Below are 22,730 nucleotides of genomic sequence, written 5' to 3'. Positions count from 1 at the left end.
CCCCATATATTTAAACTCATCTACTTTCACCACTTCTACTCCTTGTAACTGCACTATTCCACTGGGCTCCCTCTTTCACACGTATGTACTCAGTCTTGCTTCTACTGACTTTCATTCCCCTTCGCTCCAAAGCATATCTCCACCTCTCCAGACTAGACTCAACTTGCTCTTTACTCTCACTACAGATCACAATGTCATCTGCAAACATCATAGTCCATGGGGACTCTTGTCTGATCTCATCCGTCAACCTGTCCATCACCACTGCAAACAAGAAAGGACTCAGAGCTGATCCTTGGTGTAATCCCACCTCCACCTTGAATGAGTCTGTCATTCCGACTGCGCATCTCACCGCTGTCACACTATTCTTGTACATGTCCTGCACTACCCTAACATACTTCTCTGCCACTCCAGACTTCCTCATACAATACCACAGTTCCCCAGGTCTTCTCTTGGCACCCTGTCATAAGCTTTTTCTAAGTCCACAAAAACACAATGTAACTCTTTCTAGCCTTCTCTGTACTTCTCCAGCAGTATTCTCAGAACAAACACTGCATCTGTAGTGCTCTTTCTCGGCATGAAACCATATTGCTGCTCACAGCAGTACCTGTTTTCTAAGCCTAGCTTCTACTACTCTTTCCCATAACTTCATGCTGTGGCTGATCAACTTTATGCCTCTGTAGTTACTGCAGCTCTGCACATTACCCTTGTTCTTGAAAACAGGAACCAGCACACTTCGTCTCCACTCCTCAGGCATCCTCTCACTTTCCAAGATTTTATTAAACAATCTGGTTAGAAACTTTACTGCCATCTCTCCTAGACATTTCCATGCCTCCAGTGGAATGCCATCTGGACCAACTGCCTTTCCACTCTTCATCCTCTTCATAGCAGCCCTCACTTCTTCCTTACTAATCTCTTGTACGTCCTGATTTACTCTCACCACATCATCCAGCCTTTTCTCTCACTCATTTTCTTTATTCATCAGCTCTTCAAAATATTCCCTCCACCTTCTCAGCACACACTCCTCACTTGTCAGCACATTACCATGTGCATCTTTTACCACCCTAACCTGCTGCACATCCTTTCCAGCGCTGTCCCTTTGTCTGGCCAATCGGTACAAGTCCTTTTCTCCTTCCTTACTATTCAACTACTTGTACAGCTGGCAATATGCCTTTTCCTTCACTTTTCCCACTTCTCTTTTCGCCTTACGTCACATCTCCTTGTACTCCTGTCTACTTTCTTCATCTCTCCGACTATCCCAAAACTTTTTCTCCAACCTCTTTCTCCTTATGCTTTCCTGGACCGCTTCGTTCCACCACAAAGGTCTCCTTGTCTTCCTTCCACTGTCCAGATGTCATACCCAGTACTAGCTGTCTCCCTCACCATATCTGCAGTACTTTTCCAGTTGTCCAAAATTGCTTCCCCTCCAACCAGTGCTTCTCTCACCTGCTTGCTAAATTTCACACAACAGTCTTCATTCTTCAGCTTCCACCATCTGATCCTTTGTTGAGCTCTCACTCTCTTCTTCTTCTTTACCTCGAAAGTCATCCTACAAACAACCATTCTATGCTGTCTAACGACACTCTCTCCTGCCACCACCTTACAGTCTCTGATTTGTTTTAGCTTGCATCTCCTAGAATGTAGTCCACCTGTGTGCACCTTCCTCCACTCTTATATGTTACCCTGTGCTCCTCCCTTTTCTTAAAGTAGGTATTCACCACAGCCATTTCCATCCTTTTTGCAAAAACAACTACCATCTGTCCTTCCTCATTCCTATCCTTGATACCATATCTACCCATTACTTCCTCATCACCTCTGTTCCCTTCACTAACATGCCCATTGAAGTCTGCTCCTATCACCACTCTTTCATACTTGGGTTACACTCTCCACCACCTCATCTAACACACTACAGAAATCTTCTTTCTCCTTCATCTCACAACCTACCTGTGGGGCATATGCACTGATGATATTCATCATCGCTCCTTCAATTTCCAACTTCACACTCATCACCCTGTCAGACACTCACTTAACCTCCAACACACTTTTAACATACTCTTCCTTTAAAATGACCCCAACACCATTTCTCTTCCTGTCCTCACCATGGTACAACAACTTGTACCCACCGCCGATGCTCCTGCTCTTACTTCCCTTCCACTTGGTCTCTTGCACACATAATATGTCTACCTTTCTCCTCTCCATCATATCAGCCAGCTCTCTCCCTTTACCAGTCATACTACCAACATTCAACAAAGTCCCCACTCTCATTTCCACCCTTCTAGTTTTCTTCTTCTCCTGCTGTTTGTGGAAACGTTCTCCTCCTCTTCTTCATCGTCTTCGCCCAGCAGTAGCCCAATTTCCACCGGCACCCTGTTGGGCAACAGCACTGGTGGCAGATGTTGTTAACCCGGGCTGCGACCGATCCGGTATGGAAATTAGATTCTTAGTCTGCATATTTGGGTTGGCTTGTTTTACGCCGGATGCCCTTCCTGACGCAACCATCCTCATTTATCTCAACTCAACTCAACTTTTTTTCTTATATAGCGCCAAATCACAACAAACAGTTGCCCCAAGGCGCTCCATATTGTAAGGCAAGGCCATACAATAATTATGAAAAACCCCAACGGTCAAAACGACCCCCTATGAGCAAGCACTTGGCCACAGTGGGAAGGAAAAAACTCCCTTTTAACAGGAAGAAACCTCCAGCAGAACCAGGCTCAGGGAGGGGCAGTCTTCTGCTGAGACTGGTTGGGGCTGAGGGAAAAAAAAACCAGGAAAAAGACATGCCGTGAAGGGGGGCAGAGATCGATCACTAATGATTAAATGCAGAGTGATGCATACGGAGCAAAAGAGAAAGAAACAGTGCATCATGGGAACCCCCCCACAATCTACGTCTAAAGCAGCATAACCAAGGGATGGTCCAGGGTCACCCGATCCAGCCCTAACTATAAGCCTTAGCGAAAAGGAAAGTTTTAAGCCTAATCTTAAAAGTAGAGAGGGTATCTGTCTCCCTGATCTGAATTGGGAGCTGGTTCCACAGGAGAGGAGCCTGAAAGCTGAAGGCTCTGCCTCCCATTCTACTCTTACAAACCCTAGGAACTACAAGTAAGCCCGCAGTCTGAGAGCGAAGCGCTCTAATGGGGTAATATGGTACTACGAGGTCCCTAAGATAAGATGGGACCTGATTATTCAAAACCTTATAAGTAAGAAGAAGAATTTTAAATTCTATTCTAGAATTAACAGGAAGCCAATGAAGAGAGGCCAACACGGGTGAGATATGGTCTCTCCTGCTAGTCCCCGTCAGTACTCTAGCTGCAGCATTCTGAACCAACTGAAGGCTTTTTAGGGAACTTTTAGGACAACCTGATAATAATGAATTACAATAGTCCAGCCTAGAGGAAATAAATGCATGAATTACTTTTTCAGCATCACTCTGAGACAAGACCTTTCTGATTTTAGAGATATTGCGTAAATGCAAAAAGGCAGTCCTACATATTTGTTTAATATGCGCTTTGAATGACATATCCTGATCAAAATGACTCCAAGATTTCTCACAGTATTACTAGAGATCAGGGAAATGCCATCCAGAGTAACGATCTGGTTAGACACCATGCTTCTAAGATTTGTGGGGCCAAGTACAATAACTTCAGTTTTATCTGAGTTTAAAAGCAGGAAATTAGAGGTCATCCATGTCTTTATGTCTGTAAGACAATCCTGCAGTTTAGCTAATTGGTGTGTATCCTCTGGCTTCATGGATAGATAAAGCTGGGTATCATCTGCGTAACAATGAAAATTTAAGCAATACCGTCTAATAATACTGCCTAAGGGAAGCATGTATAAAGTGAATAAAATTGGTCCTAGCACAGAACCTTGTGGAACTCCATAATTAACTTTAGTCTGTGAAGAAGATTCCCCATTTACATGAACAAACTGTAATCTATTAGACAAATATGATTTAAACCACCGCAGCGCAGTGCCTTTAATACCTATGACATGCTCTAATCTCTGTAATAAAATTTTATGGTCAACCGTATCAAAAGCAGCACTGAGGTCCAACAGAACAAGCACAGAGATAAGTCCACTGTCCGAAGCCATAAGAAGATCATTTGTAACCTTCACTAATGCTGTTTCTGTACTATGATGAATTCTAAAACCTGACTGAAACTCTTCAAATAGACCATTCCTCTGCAGGTGATCAGTTAGCTGTTTTACAACTACCCTCTCAAGAATCTTTGAGTGAAAAGGAAGGTTGGAGATTGGCCTATAATTAGCTAAGATAGCTGGGTCAAGTGATGGCTTTTTAAGTAATGGTTTAATTACTGCCACCTTAAAGGCCTGTGGTACATAACCAACTAACAAAGATAGATTGATCATATTTAAGATTGAAGCATTAAATAATGGTAGGACTTCCTTGAGCAGCCTGGCAGGAATGGGGTCTAATAAGCATGTTGATGGTTTGGATGAAGTAACTAATGAAAATAACTCAGACAGAACAATCGGAGAGAAAGAGTCTAACCAAATACCGGCATCACTGAAAGCAGCCAAAGATAACGATACATCTTTGGGATGGTTATGAGTAATTTTTTCTCTAATAGTCAAAATTTTGTTAGCAAAGAAAGTCATGAAGTCATTACTAGTTAAAGTTAATGGAATACTCAGCTCAATAGAGCTCTGACTCTTTGTCAGCCTGGCTACAGTGCTGAAAAGAAACCTGAGGTTTTTCTTATTTTCTTCAATTAGTGATGAGTAGAAAGATGTCCTAGCTTTACGGAGGGCTTTTTTATAGAGCAACAACTCTTTTTCCAGGCTAAGTGAAGATCTTCTAAATTAGTGAGACGCCATTTCCTCTCCAACTTACGGGTTATCTGCTTTAAGCTACGAGTTTGTGAGTTATACCACGGAGTCAGACACTTCTGATTTAAAGCTCTCTTTTTCAGAGGAGCTACAGCATCCAAAGTTGTCTTCAAAGAGGATGTAAAACTATTGACGAGATACTCTAACTCCCTTACAGAGTTTAGGTAGCTACTCTGCTCTGTGTTGGTATATGACATTAGAGAACATAAAGAAGGAATCATATCCTTAAACCTAGTTACAGCGCTTTCTGAAAGACTTCTAGTGTAATGAAACTTATTCCCCACTGCAGGGTAGTCCATCAGGGTAAATGTAAATGTTATTAAAAAATGATCAGACAGAAGGGAGTTTTCAGGGAATACTGTTAAGTCTTCTATTTCCATACCATAAGTCAGAACAAGATCTAAGATATGATTAAAGTGGTGGGTGGACTCATTTACTTTTTGAGCAAAGCCGATAGAGTCTAATAATAGATTAAATGCAGTGTTGAGGCTGTCATTCTCAGCATCTGTGTGGATGTTAAAATCGCCCACTATAATTATCTTATCTGAGCTAAGCACTAAGTCAGACAAAAGGTCTGAAAATTCACAGAGAAACTCACAGTAACGACCAGGTGGACGATAGATAATAACAAATAAACTGGTTTTTTGGGACTTCCAATTTGGATGGACAAGACTAAGAGACAAGCTTTCAAATGAATTAAAGCTCTGTCTAGGTTTTTGATTAATTAATAAGCTGGAATGGAAGATTGCTGCTAATCCTCCGCCACGGCCCGTGCTACGAGCATTCTGACAGTTAGTGTGACTCGGGGGTGTTGACTCATTTAACTAACATATTCATCCTGCTGTAACCAGGTTTCTGTTAGGCAGAATAAATCAATACGTTGATCAATTATTATATCATTTACCAACAGGGACTTAGAAGAGAGAGACCTAATGTTTAATAGACCACATTTAACTGTTTTAGTCTGTGGTGCAATTGAAGGTGCTATATTATTTTTTCTTTTTGAATTTTTATGCTTAAATAGATTTTTGCTGGTTATTGGTGGTCTGGGCTTGGACCGGCACTGGAATGTACTGGCTGCACACCCCATGTGGCTGAGTTGCCTTGACTGTCTCTGCACTAGTTTAATTTTAGCTGCCACTTATCTCAGTGAACAGTGTGCTCGTAGTTCTTCATTGCAAAATTCTTTTTTTTGTGTCTTCATTTTGTGTCTTCATCAGCTTCTTATTTATTATTGTTTACTTGAATGCTAGCTATGTTTGTCTTATTGACTACCTTACTGTCAGGAATATTTCACCATGGGATGGTGGGAAACGTCATTTCTTTTGCTTTATATGTCTGGTACATGTGAAGAATTGACAATAAGCTGACTTTGACGAAAGCCCGTGATCCCCATGGGCAAAATGTTAGTATACATATATATATATATATATATCCCTCTGGCATGTGTGTTCTTCAAACTCAGAGGCACAGTACCAGAGGCACAGTACTGTAGTTGTTCTTAGGACTGCATTATTCTGGACAGAGACCTCTGATGTTGTGCCTGGAATCTGCTGGAGCCACTCTTTCAATTTGGGCAATACGCTTCTAGTGCACCTATTACCACTGGGACCACTTTGGACTTTACCTTCCACATCTGCTCCAGTTGTTCCTTCAGCCCTTTAAACTTCATATTATCATGCTCCTTCTTTCTGATGTTGCTGCAGCTCCCATGTCTCAACTCAACTCAACCTTTTTTCTAAAGCATGTTTAAAATGACAGCAGTCGACAAAGGTGCTGTACATAATTTAAAATGGGCACCAAGTTAGCCCAGTTGCAAATGAATAAATTAAAAATAGCAATAAAACAGGCAATAAAACAAATGAAAGACAAAGTAACATAAAGAGTAAAAGTAGTAGGAAATAGTTTAATTTGATTTAATTTATTTTATTTATATAGTGCCAAATCACAACAAAGCTGCATCGCATAGGTAAGGTCTAACCTTACCAAACCCTAGAGCAAGCCCACAGGCAACAGTGGAAGGAAAAACTCCCTCTGATGATTTAAGGAAGAAACCTCAAGCAGACCAGACTCAGGGGGTGACAATCTGCTTGGGCCATGCTACTGAAAGTCTAGACAATTATAAAGCAGCATTAAGCAACAGGAAAAATAGAAGGAATACTAAGGGTGAACCAGAGATGTAATCACATCATTTAGGAAATGCCAGAGAAAAGAAACAGGTTTTTAAAGAGGATTTAAAAGTTTCTAGGGACAGGGATGATCTAATATTAAAGTGGAGACTATTTCAGAGCCTGGGGGCAGCCGCTGCAAAGGCTCTGTCACCTCTCATCTTTATCTGGTTTTAGGCACCTCCACCAACAGTTGATCAGAAGACTTTAAGGCTCTGGTGGGGGTGTAAGGAAAAAGAAGCTCCAAAAGATGCACTGGGGCAAGGCCATTGAGGGCTTTAAAAACAATAAAAGAAGTTTAAAATCAACACTGTGATGGATTGGAAGCCAGTGAAGAGTAGTCAAGACCGGCGTAATGTGGTCAGACTTTTCTTTCCCAAGAGAAGATGAGCAGCAGCGTTCTGAATAAGCTGAAGGCAGTTTAGAGAGGTGTGATCCAAGCAAACGAACAGAGAGTTACAGTAATCGAGTCTACTTGTGATGAAGGCATGGATAACCTTCTCAAGGTCAGTCCTAGAGAAATATGGCTTGGACTTGGCTAAGAAACGGAGTTGGAAGAAACTTGTTCTAACAACAGGACTGATCTGCTTATCAAATTTAAAATGGCTGCCAAAAATCACCCCAAGGTTCCTCACACAGGAGTGAATGTTGGAACCCAGGGGACCCAGGACATCAGCAGAGCAGGCTGTGGACAAACAGGATAACCTCCGTCTTGGATTCATTAAGATTTAATAAGTGAGCACTTTTCCAAGATTTGACTCCACTCAGACAATCCAATAATTATGTGCCTTGCTGGGAGTGTGCAAAATTTTGTTATGCCTGCATAATGACAATAAAGATCTTGATTGATTGATTTATAATGGCTGCATTGGGTCACTGCCTAATGACTTTAGTGGCAGGTAAATCTGGACATCATCAGCAAAGCAATGGAAAGATAGTTGGTATTTTGAAAGATACTGCCAAGAGGCAACATGTATAAAAGGAAAAGAATAGGACTGAGAATGGAGCCTTGAAGGACTCCACAGGTCAGTGGGCCACAGCTGAGAAAAGTGGCCCAGCTGCACAGAAAAGCTCCACTCTGTGAGGTAAGAACTGAACCAGGTGAGAGCAGAGCCTGTAATGCCCACACTCTGCTCCAGATGATGCAGCAGAATCACGTGCCCCACTGTGTCAAAGGTAGCTGACAAATCTAAAAGCATCAGGGTGGCAGGACTACCTAAGTCAGCAGCTAAAATCAAATAATTAAAAACTCTCAGTAGAGCAGTTTTGGTGCAATGTCTGGGTTTGCAGGCAGACTGAATTTTTCATAAATGTCATGCTGGGCTAAAAATGACTGCAACTGGATGTAGACCACTCTCTTTGAGATATAGACCTAAAATTTGAAAGGATGAAAGGATCGCCTTAATCAACAGAAAATTAATGTGAGAAATTTTTATTTTGACGTGACATTTCTTGCTTGTGCGTGAGAGCGTGAGTTTGATGCTGAAAGTGTGACTGTCACACCACATGCATGAGATTAGTCAACCCTGGCACAGATTCATTGGCAGGGGATCATCTAGCACCCTGGAGTGGGGGCTGTTGTCGCCAACCGAACAGTCTGCCCGAAAAATCACTCCACCCTGCCTTCAATGCGCATGGATCATTAGCCGCAGTCCACAGATTATCACCTGGTTTCTGCTTAAAACTGCCCTCCAGCCATCATCTATCTCAGTGACAGACATCTGAAGCTTTTGTACAACAATCATTTTCCACATAAATTCAGCATTATTTCATAATAAAAGACAGATGAAGCGATCAGAGTGCTGTGGCTACACGAGCTGCTAGCTGATGTGTTCACTGCGTGTCGGTCATTTCAAAGTGTCATTGAGTTTCGCCTCGTTTCTGCTTAAAATGGCCTTTACTGACTTTAGAATGATTTAAGAGGTTTTACCTTGTCATCTGATGGTTAATAATCCCTTTAATCCATTTGATCTCTTTGGGTGAAGAGAGTCAGAGCTCAGGCGAGCTGCTGTGGTCCCAAATGACGCAAGCGCAGTGAAGGCAAACGGACCGATTTTTAGGGATGAGACCATTTGGTCTGTGACACTGGTATCCATCCATCATGTCATCACTGGGCATGTCACCCTGTTAGAGTGTATTCCAAAAGCAGACTGCAGTGTGCTCCATCAGCTTCAGCCAGGGCATTTCATGGTCAATGCAATGCCCTGTGGTGTGCAGCTGTCAGCATTGTGTGAACATAATCAGTGCCTTGAACAGAGAAAAAGTTCAGAATCAGCGGGCTGGAAAATTGCACCAGCAATTGAGTCACCAGGAGGTAAACTGACAGGGAAGCAGAGAGAATACTAAGGTGCTCACCGGCAGCTACAACTGAGCTTCATTAACAGACCCGAATTTAGATGAAGTGAGGCCAAGACCTGTTTCTTTGCTAATAAGATGAGTTAAAGGGATAGGAAGCATTGTTCCATATTATGCCAGTATGCTAGCCATACAAGAAAGAGAATAGATGTGTGTTATGTCTGGACTTAAATGTTTTTACAGAATCTGACTGTTTGATCTCTGTAGGGAGATAATTCCACAAAACAGGGGACATGATAAGAGAAAGATCTGTGGCCTGCAGACTTTCTATTCACCCTAGGGATACCAAGTTGTCCTGTACCCTGAAAACACAGAGCCCGGGCTGGTACGAGGTCTGTGAGAAAGTATCCGACCTTTTTATTTTTTTTCAAAAACTATATGGATTTGAATCGTGCGCTTGCATCAGACAAGCTTGAACCTTCGTGCACATGCATGAGTTTTTTCACGCCTGTCGGTATGTCATTCGCCTGTGGGCAGGCTTTGAGTGAGCACTGGTCCACCCCCCTCGGCAGATTTTTATTGTTAGGAATGGCGGAGCGACTGCCGCTTTGTTCCATGAAAATTTTTTCAGAAACTCTGCCAGACAGCCAGCTGGAAACCATTTGGAAGATTCAGGTGGCTTTCGGTGAATATTGTATCGGTATCACACGGATTAAGGACCATTAAAACTGGTTTAAAAACGGCCCACAGCGGCTGGAGGGCGCGCCACGCCCCGAGCGGCCATCGACAGGCTGAAACGAGCAGATCACTAACAAATTTAGGCTCTGTTGATGCAGGACGTCGTGTGACTAGCAGAGAAGTTTCATAAGAGGTCGGGATCACCACTTTATCGGCACATTACACTGTTAAAGGAGATTTTGTAATGAAAGACATGCGGACGGATTCGCGCGTCGGGACGCAGCCGCTCATGGCGCTGGACAAACAACACCTCCGTGTTGGAAGTCTCACAGGACAAGTTGGAACATGCCCAGCTGTTAAACAGTTTCTCGGAACTCACTCGACTGAAAAACCATCGAAAGCCGTCTGAATCTTACAATATGGTTTCCAACACGGAGGTGTTTTTTGTCCTGCCGCGCCATGAGCCATGAGTTTCTGAAAAAAATTTCATGGAACAAAGCGGCAATAGCTCAGCTGTTGCTGAGAATGAAAATCCGCCAAGGGGGCTGGACCACTCTCCACAAAGCCTGCCGCACAGGCGAATGATGCAACCGACAGGCGTGAAAAAACTCACGCATGCGCACGAAGGTGCAAGCTTGTCTGATGCAAGTGCACGTGATTCAAATCCATATAGTTTTTGAAAAAAATAAAAAGGTCAGATAGTTTTCTCACAGACCTCATACATAGGGTGTAATTAGGTCAGCTAAGTAGAAAGGTGCTACTCCGTAAATCATTTTTTATAACGGAACCTTAAAATCAAACCTCACAGTGACAGGAAGCCAGTGAAGAGACACAAAAATGGGTGTATAGTGGTCAAACGTTTCTGCTTCCTGTCAAAACTACTGGCAGCAGCATTTTGAACCAGTTGGACACATCTAATGTTAGATGTGGTAAACCAAGAATAAAACATTGCAGTAGTCCATTCTTGAAGAAACAAGTGCTATGATCAGAGTCTTTGCATCAGCCATAGCCTAGGTTTTGAGGTGACCTATTTCGCAGGTGGAAGAAAGCAGTCCTTGTATTATCTCTAATGTTTTGGTCAAAGGACAACATGGGATCAAAAATCACCCCAAGGTTCCTCACTTTGTCAATGTGATTTATGATACACAAACCTAGGTTAAGGTTGGCTGGTCAAGCTGATGTCAATGTGTCACTGGACCAAGAACCATCATTTCAGTGTTGTCCAAATTTAAAGAACTTGCTGGACATACAGCTTTTCACTAAACGGTAGTGGTGTCTGAGACCATTGCAGCAGAAGGTACTTTTCCCTTTAGTCAAAGCTATCTATGTGGAATGATGCATTCTTATGCAGACTGTAGTGGCTCAAGTGATTATTCTCAGTAAAGTGGTTGACAAGCTGCTCTGTGTGTGCATGTGCGTGTGTGCATGGTGTATATATGCAATGTAGGATGGGGAAAACACTGGTAAATATTTCAATCAATATTATGTTCTCTTTTAAGATGGCAGTGAGCTTATGAAAGACCTTGTTGCCAGCGGGAAAGTGACCCTGGCATCACTGCAGTGTAACACCAATGCCCATAGCAGACAACACAGGATAAAATTTTTCACTGTAACTGCTACTACTACTGGCCTGACCTCAAGAGGGAACCACAGAACCTACCCGGTGCTATGAAACCAGGTATTGCAGGAAAGTTTTACAGAAAGAGTTAGCACTACACATCAAGACCTTCTCTTTTAGGGCCCATTCTAGTACCTAGTGTTGAGAAAAAAGTTGCTGGCCACTTACCGAAATCAATACCACATTATGTGTCTGATCACAAGATTCCAAAAAGGTATAGTTTGGACGATCTATGATCTGAATGTTATGGGAGTATGGGGTAAAAACATAAGACTGGTGACAATGGTCAATTTCAGTTGTGCGGAGTCAAAAGTTAAAATTTTGGTTTAAAAGGTGGTGCAAATTATTAGTTGAACTAATAGGATTAATAAATGGAATAGTTTTGACTGTGTTGAATACCTGGTTTGCAAAGACAAATTTAAAACAATGTCGTGTACATGGATTCTATGGCATGTGACATATGTGACCCTGTATGTGACAACTGAGCACGACACATGGTGCAAAACTGTTTCCTTTTTAAAACCCTTAAACTCAACAATAATTTGCATCACATTTTACAAAAGTTGGAGCAACTTCATCTTTTGATTCCTGTATAAACTGAAACTGACCTTTGTCCACGATTGTTGCTGTGTTTTACCCCATAGCAGTCAGGCATAGATAGGCCAAACTATATATTTTTTGAAATATTTATGATCAGACAAATTCAGACTATTTTTAAATTTTGACCTCTGTGTAATTTTTCATTGACCCCTACCTGCCACCATATTGGATTTTCAAGTGGCTAGCAATTTATTCTCAAACACTAATTTATGAAGAACATTCATGCCAAATCTGATGCTGTCACCAAGTGAACAATTCTGGTCAAAAGACGTACTTATCTGCTACACTATGTACAGAACAAAAACCGATACAAACGGCTTCAAAATTTGGTATAAATTACTCATACGTATCCTCATCGGTCACACTGTGACAGACAACATTTCCTGTTATCACAGGCCACGCATACCTTTGTTCCTCTTTTGATCATTCCAGGAGGTCTGATGGTGACCACACTCAGGCTGTCATCCGTGTCTTTTGTTGCATCAATGGGAGTGTTGCCAGGGGAGAACTGGCGCCCGGAGCTCTACATGGCAGCTCTGACCGACTCTGGCTTCACTGATGTCAGAATGGAAAATGGACGACACAAATCTACCCCCTTTCAAGTTATCTATGCCACTGCTTCAAAGACATTGTGACCTGTAGGTACCCTGAAACCTGCTGGGAACTCTGTATGCCACAGTTAAATCAAACCAATAAAGAAATCCCAATTTTCTGACTAATCCTGCTTCCCTGTGTGTCCTGTGCTTCATCATTAAGTTGTACATGATACAAATAATGAATGTTTATGAGTTCAGTGGTACAAATATTTCATGAGGTGAAAGCTGGAACATACCATTCAATGAGGCAAAGCCAAGTTGAATGGTAAAAACGGGATTAATGATCTTAGACACGGGGAAGGGACCGACGACCCTGGGAGCCATTTTGCACAGAACCCCAAGTGAGGCGTGGACAACCAAATCTTCTGTCCCGCAGAATAAGCCAGAGCAATGGACCATTTACGGTCGGCGGCCATCTTATAAAGGGCTGAAGAGCGATCCATGGCTCGCCGAGCCCGCTCCCAGGTTCATTGGCACCTGATGATCAAACTGAGAGCAGACGGAACTGGGGAATGAAGGACAGTGGGAGAGAACAGAGAAGGCTGATGACGTAAACCACATGGACTGGAGAAAACCGGAGGAAGCTAACGACAAACTGTTGTGAGCTAATTCCATCCAAGATAGTTGTGAGGACAAGTGGATGGATGCTGTGAACATAGAATTCTGAGACCCTTTTCCAACTCTTGATTAAACCGTTCAGACTGACCGTAGCCTGGGGATGGTACCCAGACGTAAGGCTGGAGGTGGCCCTGAGGAGATGGCAGAACTCTACCAAAATCTGGAAATAAACTGTGGACCCCGGTCAGAGACAATGTCTTGCAGAAAGCCATGGAGACGGAAGACATGTGTAAGCATTATCTCGGCAAGTTCTTTAGCAGAAGGCAGTTTCAATAAAGGCACAAAATGACATATCTTGGAGAGGCGATCTACAACTGTTAGAATCACAGTATGTCCCTTTGAGGGCAGAAAGCCAGTGACAAAATCTAGAGAAATATGAGTCCAGGGTTGCCTAGGAATAGACAGGGGAAATAAAGACCCGGCAGGAGGATGAGTGGATGATTTATACATAGCACAAACTTGACAGGGCTTAATAAACTTGGCAACGTCCTGCAACCATACGAGGCCACCAAAACCACTGTGAACCACAAACCAAGGTCTTTTTGATACCTGTATGGCAGAAAACAGGCTGCTGTGAACCCCATTCAATAACTTCCTCTCTAAGAGTGACTGGGACAAATACTTCCACGACGGGCAGCACACTGGAGTTGCTTCGTTACCGAGAGCGCTTCTAACCTAGACTTGATGTCCCACGTGATGGCCTAAACAAAACATGAGGCCGTTAAAATAGTTACCAGACTATGCAGGAGGGTCAGGACCATCAAATTGGTCCGTACAACGTGTCCAGTTTGCTGTTCTTAGTTCCGGGTCGATACATGAGGACAAAATTGAACCTACTGAAGAAGATGCCCACCGAGCTTGACAAGTGTTCAAGCGTTTTTGCAGTGCGTAAATAAGCTATGTTCTTATGATCACTGTACACAAGAATGGGCATTTGTGCCCCTTCAAGCCAGTGTCGCCACTCCTCCAAGGCCACTTTAACCGCCAGCAGTTCACGGTCGCCAATGCTGTAGTTGCACTCCGCCAGAGACAACTTACGAGACAGATAGGCACATGGATGCAGCTGTCTGTCTGTGGGACTCAATTGAGACATGATCGCTCCCACATTAATATCTGAAACATCGACCTCAACCACAAGCTGCCGCGCAGTGTCAGGAAGGAGTAGCACCGGGCAGCTGAAAATCGTTGTTTTAGGAACCTGAAGGCCTTGGTCACATTCCGGAGTCCATTTAAATGCCTGGAGAGATGAGGTCACATTGTAAAGGGGTGTAGCAACCGAGCTAAAATTAAGAATTGCGAACCCTAAAAACCCCTGAACCTCTTTCCGACTACTGGGCAGCCCAGTCCCGCACTGCCGCCACCTTATCTGAGTCCATTTAGATATTCCCTTCAGCAATGACAAAACTAGGAACATAGTGTTGACTTATGAAATTCGCACTTTCCGCATTGACATATAGATCATTATGAAGGAGGGTTTGGTTACACGGTCTGCACGTGCCGGGTGTGGGTTTCAAGGTCTGGCAAGAAGATCAGAATATCGCCCAAAAACAAATTTGTTAAGGAATTCTCGCAAACGTTGTTAACTAGGTTCTGGAACACTGCCAGCACGTTGGTAAGCCCAAAAGGCATCACAAGGTACTCATAGTGACCAGTAGGGGTATTGAAGGCAGTTTTCCACTCATTCCCTTGCTTAATCCTGACTAAATGATACGCGTTTCTCAGATCTAGCTTAGTAAATATCTTGGCACCCTCTAGTGACTCAAAGGCAGACGACATCAGCGGCAGCGGGGTAGCGGTTCTTGACTATATATCATTTAATCCCCAGTAATCAATACACGGACGCAGAGTCGTGTCCTTCTTTTCAGCAAAGAAAAAATCCTGCCCCAGCTGGTGAGGAGGAGGGACTGGCATCAAGTGACTCCTGAATATACTCCTCCATGGCGGTGCATTCAGGGATGGACAGTAAATACAATTTACCTCGAGGCAGACCGGTTCCAAGCAACAGATCTATTGCACAATCGTAAGAACGGTGAGGCGGCGGAGCGGTTTAAGCTTTAGCTTTGCTAAACACAGGAGCTAGGACAAGATAACAAAAAGGGACCCCCTCAAGATCTGAAAAAACTGGTTATTGCTGGGATTCACATTTGATTAAACATTTCTCAGAACAGAAGGAACCCCTTGCAACCAGGGGTGGCCCCAAGATTATGGAGTGAGTCATTTGGTCAAAACATGGAAGCTAATTGATTGAACATGATTCTTATTATTGTGAGGCGGACAGACTGAGTTCTGTGCGTAATTTGTCTTATGTGACCATCCACCCGCCCTGACCACCAGAGGGTGCCCAAAATGAAGCACTTAAGGTGCAGTGACCTGGCAAGAGGAGATAACATTAAATTGGCGTCAGAGCCGGAATCCACAAAGACGACACTAACTCAGAACAGTGATCAGATTCCAATTTAGCAGAAATTAAATTCTGATAAGTCGAGGTGGAAACTTAACTATGACATCACCCGCACAGACACCTAAGACCTCACAGCGGCACCCCTGACTGGTGCAGCTAGAGACCACATGACCCGATTGTCTACAGTAAAAACAAAGTCCTCATCCCGTCTGCGGTGACATTCCTCCTGGAAAGCCGTGTTCGCCCAGCTGCATGACTTCATTGGGTCCCTGACGAGTTGTCTCAGTGTCAGCGTGGTGGGTGCTCGATGGTCTGGGGGTAGTGTAAAGGTGCATCGAGGTGCATAACGAGGCTCGCGGCACGAACGTTCCGATAATGCCGGTCGATCCGGATGGTGAGGGCAATCGGCTCTCCAAATCCTGGTAAGGGTCGTGGAAATAAGCTGTTCCTGGATGTCGGGGGCCAGCCCCTGGTAGAAGCCTTAGAAGGGAGCGCACCTCCTTGTGCCCGGAGACATATGCTGGAATACCTGCTGTAAGGCTGTAGTAAAAGCCGGGAGGGAGGAGCTAGATGGCGCCTGATGGCTCCACTCTCCTGTTGCCCACCCTGCAGCCCGGCTGGATAGATGTGAGATCATGTATGCGATCTTGGTTTTGTCTGGCGGAAACATAGAGGACATTGATTTGAAATGCAGTTCGCACTGAGTTATGAGCAGCAGGACATCACCAGTCTCCCCAGAGAATCGCACTGAGTTATGAACGGCAGGACGTCACCAGTTTCCCCGGAGAATCACTCCGGGTGGGAGAGCTGAGTGCAGAGGGCTGGTAAACAGTTGTGGCAGGACGCAAATGCAGGACTCGGACTCAAGGCTCTGTAAGTAAAAGCAGTTTACTTGGACGGAAAACTGGATCTGGTACACAGGTAGGCAGTCCAACAAGATAAGCAAAAGCAAGAGCATCAGGCAAGCGTGTGGCCGAGAGTACAGGCAGGGGGTCAAAAAACACGGGTGGCAAGCAGGCCGAGAACAATGGATACAGAGCTGGAGAGAAGACATAGAACACATCAATCTGTTGAGAAAGCAGGGCAAAATGAGGAGCTAAAATACACCCAGGTAATGAGGTGAAGATTGGGAGCAGGTGTGTGTGGAATGCACCAGAATGAGGGTGTGACCAGAAAGAGGGAAACGCCCACCACCAAGAAACAGGAGGGACAGACAAGAAAGACAAGGATAGATAAACTCAAGCAGGAAAAAGACCCCAGCCAGAGAGTAATCCTAAAGAGAAACAGAAATGTGGCAAAAGCATGAAAACAAAACCAGGTAGAAACACACATCCTGACAGTCCCCCCCCCCCCCCCCATGGGGGCCAGCTCCAGATGGCCCAGGAGCAGCAGAATTGGCAACATGAAAGGCACGGATGAGACCAGGGTCCAGGATGAAGCAGGAGGACCCCAGCCAGAGAGTAACCCTAAAGAGAAACAGAAATGTGGCAAAAGCATGAAAACAAGACCAGGCAGAAACACACATCCTGACATTTGTTTTATATAAAGGCTAAAATAGATCCTTGTCATTTGATATTTTATTAATTTAGAAACAGAAGTCCAAATTGTGACATGTAGTCCGGTGATGCAGTGCACTGACTTCGGACTTCCATAAAAAGACTGTGTGTCGTTCCTCAGTCCAGCCAAAAATCACATGTTTTTCCGCTTTTCATCTGAACAGCTCTTCATGCATCCAGACGGCTTACAGTGGATTGGATTTTGTGTGTGGCGTGTGTGTGTGTGTGTGTGTTACAAGAATTAACACTGTCAGTTCGCTCAATCAAATCGTCATGTCTCTAGTGTTGTTGTCCCGTGCATGTCCGCGCTCACTCACACAACCGGGTTGGCGCTTGTGTGCGCATGTACTACAAAAAAGAAAGACTGTGTACATCCTCAGTGCAATGAAAAAAAATCACATTAGAAATTAGTCCAGCTTTTCATTCTAACTTCCTGCTAACAGCCTCCAGACAGCACAGTGGATTTGTTTTGTATGTGCATGCAATGCGTTGTGTGTGTGCACACGTGTGTGCAGAGTGCAATGGTACCAAACGCATGGAACCAAATTTGCACTCTAAATGGAACCACATTGGACTCTAAATGCAATGCAACACAAATGTGACGAATAATCCATGTCATGTGACATAAAAAACACCAATCAAATTACAAAGATCCACTCAGCAGTTATATAATATGATTATTATTATTCTATAACCTCAAATCAGAAAAGGTTGAGGAAGTATGGAAAAAGAAAAAAAGGCAGGGATTCTTACATTTATGGGCCTTGCACACTGAAAGTGTCAGAAGCGTCAGAGGCGTCAGGAATCGGTCTAAAAAGCATTATTTTCAATGAGACGCATTGCTGTTTAGAGGCATCAGAAGCGTCGCATCAAAAGCTGAGCTAAAGCGACACTTCTGACGGGAGCACGTATTGCCTCTTGTCAACAGGCTGATGTAGTTAAAGTTCAACCCAGTCCAACTTTCGACACTCCGAGCTGTGACGTAGCTTCGCGCTGTCCAATAGGAACGACGCGTCGGGCCAAAACACGGAAAACTAGTGGCAGAAATCACTGATCTGTATGAAACAGATCGGTGCAGAAACCACTGATCTGTACGAAACAGAAACGTGTCACAGAACTGCTCATTTATAGAGCAGTTTTCTGAAGAAAATGCTTGGAAATGTTTTTTGTTGTTTGTAAGAAAATACAAATGTTTATTATAAATGCAACAGGAAATAATTTAACAATGACTGCAGTGAGATTGTAAAGTAGGATTTCTGTGACATAAACCTTATGATTTTTTTTTTTTTTTTTTGTCATTTCAACTTGTAATTACATCAAAATATGTAATTGCCTTTAATGTTGTTATCAGGACAGAGTCATTTCTAAAATATGAATTTGAGCACAATAAGTGGAGAGCTTCTACTTGTGTAAATGTCTTTTGACTTGTCATGGACATTTTTAATGAACTGTTCATTTATTGTTAAAATATAAAATGATCAGCTTTTTAAAAAATAATAAATAGTTGCTGTTGAAACAGCCTTTTATTTAGAAGCAGATGATGTTATGCTGGATTCTCGGGACCAGATGAAGGTCTCTTCTGCAGCTTTGAACTCTGGTGGTTTTGCTGAAGAGCAGAGATGTTTTCCTTTGACTGGACTTCATGGTGTTCATCTCATCAATGGAAGTTTTTGAAGTGCATCTATATTTAGGTTGTCTGCACAGCAAATGTTCCTGATTGGGACAAATAAAAATCTGTCTTAAAATATAAAGAAACACTAAAAAGGAACCCCGACTATAACATCAAATTTGTCAAAAAAGAAACACTGACGTCTGCTATTACAGTAATATATAGTTACAAGTGCATAAACAAGTCTTGAATGATATAAAAATAGCATTTATTTATCACGTATTTAAATACAACGCGGCCGCCATGTTTTTGCCTGAGCAAGGCATTCTGGGGGTGATGACGTGGAAAGGTTTCTGAAATCTTTCATGCAAGCGAAAACAGTGTTAAAGCTAGTTCTTCTACCGAGATAAAATGCCGCATTGCGCGGCTTTGGATGCAATTTTCAGTCTAAGGGCAACAAAGAAAGCGAGGTAAGCCTTCATTGCTTTCCAAAAGAAAGAAAGTTAAGGAAAAAGTGGGAGGATGCTTGTGGAAGAGTGCAGTTGCCGAAAGACCCGCGGCTGTGCTCACGTCACTTCAACGCAGATGCATTTGAGGCTTTTCATCGACCTCAGCTAATGAGGGAGCTTGTTGGTACTTCTGGATACAAACAACGTCTTAAACCAGATGCAGTGCCCATCATATTTCCCCGCAAGAAGAAAAATCATCCACGAGTAACACTCTCATTCTCTGTCAGCATCGGCAAGCAGCCCCCACACAGACACCACCTACAATGGCCAACTCTTGCTTGATCAGAGCGCTGATCTTCATTTCTGACAGTATTTTCAAAGTTCTCTTCCTCACACTGCAGCTCACGCTCTGGTTCGAACTGAAAAGGGTGAACAGAGGAGCTCATCGTTGCTAATCACCGCTAGTTGTTATGTAAACACGGGAAGCTCTACCCCCATTTGACGTCACTTCCCAGAATGCATTGCATAACAAACAACAATGGCGACCTACGTAGAAATAAAGTTTCTTAAAATATCAAAAAACTTGACATTATTTTTGCAAATTTTGTCCCATAGTTATGTTACCAATATCACAACAAGTCATATAGAATAAATGTATTTATAGTCGGGGTTCGTTATATATAAAAAAAGAAAAAAAAAAAACAGAAAAAACGATGGGAAAAAAAAGCTATTTAAAGTTGAGCTTTTGTAGACTCCAAAAAAAGCTGTAGCTTTATTTGGTAAAAATAAAAAAGACTGAACCATTTACAAATTAAAGCGTTCACTCAGATCAACTGTGCTAAAAGACTAAGCTAATGTTAGCTGATCATTAAACCTTCACAGCAGTTCAGTAAACGTCACGTTTTATTTTTATATTATTCTTACCTCGATAAAGCTGCAGAACTAAACTCCGTTGGGCAAAATGGGACTTCGCATATATCCAAAAAGTGGGAGATTTCGGACTGAGTGGGTTTGCTCAAGTGCTGAGTGCTTTTTTCAGGTTGTGGAAACAGCCAGAGTGTGATGAAGCAAACTCTGCAACCTTGCCGCTTCCGAAGCGAAGCGTCTGACGTGGCCCTTCTTTTTGGTCGTCTCAGGATGCCTTCTTTAGATAACCCAAACCGGGTTGCAGGTGGTTTGCAAGAAAAGGATACAACACTTTAGAATAATTCAGCCTCAAGCAAGACAAAATGCACAGAGTTGTTAAGTTTATTCAAGCTTTCAAAACAGAGCTTGTACAAACTGAGCCCTCTAGAGAGACTGAATATGCTCCAACCGCGCTCATCTATATATTGGAGACCCGCGGGCATCACTCCTCCTTCGACTTTTTTATTTATTTCATTCCCAAAACATGGTTTTCTATTGGAAGCGTCCTCTGGTGAACCCTAAGCAGGTGTTAGGTCATTATTTCAATGTGACAAATGCTCCCATTAAAACTTGAAGGATTTACAACTGATTTTTTTAAAAAACACCATCTGCCACAGGTGCAGCTGGCCTGAGGCTCGCCGCACCTGGCCTGCTGGCTCATTACTGCTGGGATATCAGCCAACTCTGCTGCCAACTTGGAAAGTACCTGACAGGCCGAGTGACCAATGGAGCCCTTTTTAGGTTGAACACCTGTTAGTTCAACCAGAGGATATACACTTTAGATCAGGACACTTGATAGTTCATCAGAGAATACACAGTTCAAATAAGGACCTAAAAATGCTTCTACACGTCTGACGTCATGACACGTTGGGAAGCTTTGGCGCATTGCGCTGACGCGTTCAATGTGAAAGGCCCATTACTTTGACTTCTATTTCATTGCAGACTTGTATTTCATGTTTTGTCTGATCACTTCAATTAATCTTGTACACAATAGGCAGCTGTATGTATGTTTGTATGTATGAGTACATATTTTAAAAGGGAATTTTATCTCCTTGATTCATGATGGGGCATGTATAATTCATTTGATTGCTGTCTTTATTAATCCCCTGAGGGAAATTAAGTTATCTTAGTAGCCAGGTCCATTAAATGCAATAAAGTGCAATTAAAAAAAACACTGGGGTAGTATGTACTAAAGATGCAATGGAAATGCAATCAATATCCATCCATGGATTCACTAAACCCGCTCACTCCAATTCAGGGTCACGGTGGGACTAGAGCCTATTCTAGCAGTCATAGGGCGTGAGGCAGGGTACACCCTGGACAGGATACCAGTCTATCGCAGGGCTACATTTTGGAAAAAACATTCACACCCGCACGCACCTTTACGGACAAGTTTTGAATCCACCTAACCTGCATGTCTTTGGATGTGGGAGGAAGCCGGCGCACCTGGAGGGAACCCACGCAAACAAGGGGAGAACATGCAAACTCCACACAGAAAGACCACAGGTGAGACATGAACCCACAACCTTCTTGCTGTGAGATAACGGTGCTAACCACTAAGCTACTGTGCTGCCATGCAATAAACAGTTAAACATAAAAATGTGAGGTAAATAAATAAGATATAAAGAAAATATAAGACCTCTCAATAGACTTCAGTCAGCTGGTGATGGTACTGGTATTAATATTTAAATATGCCCTGCAATGAGCCCCTCTTTGTCATGACATAGAGGGGCTCATAATTATGAAATCTTTTCTCGTAATTACGACATCTCATAAGCATGAGAAAAGATCTTGGAATTATGAGATCAGGAAAGGTTTCACATTGACCACTGCTTCACTCAGAACCACATACCGCACAAACAGAAACACATATTGCACATGTTTAGAAATGTTTAAATGTGTGGGACGCTCAGAAAAAGACTGAGCGCGTGTTAGTTAATGCTCAAACTTTCACAATTAGCGCATTAAGTATAGGATCTTTCATAGTTTCCTTGGCAATCTGCTGCGCTGTGATCGATAAGGTGTCAATGTACGAAACCCTAATCACAGTACTTGACCTAATAAAATCATCATCTTTGATCGGCAATTTCGACAATGCATCTGCATTTCCATGTTGTTCAGATGGTTTGTACTTTATCTCATAAGAGTAAGCAGCATTTTTGCAGCTGCCAGTGGTGGTACCTAAGTTTTTGAAACTAATATCTTCAACAATGGCTTATGACCTGTGATCAGCATAAATTTATGTGCAAAAGATAATCATTGAAGTTTATCACTCCAAAGATTCAGCCTAATGCCTCTTTTTCAATCTGTGAATAGTTTTTCTCTGCTTTAGTTAGCATTCAAGAAGCAAAAGGGTTTCTCACTTCCATCCAACATTTGATAAATCAC

The sequence above is a fragment of the Thalassophryne amazonica genome, chromosome 6 (assembly GCF_902500255.1).
Source record: "Thalassophryne amazonica chromosome 6, fThaAma1.1, whole genome shotgun sequence".
Lineage (NCBI taxonomy): Eukaryota > Metazoa > Chordata > Actinopteri > Batrachoidiformes > Batrachoididae > Thalassophryne > Thalassophryne amazonica.
This window is presented reverse-complemented; position numbering follows the sequence as displayed.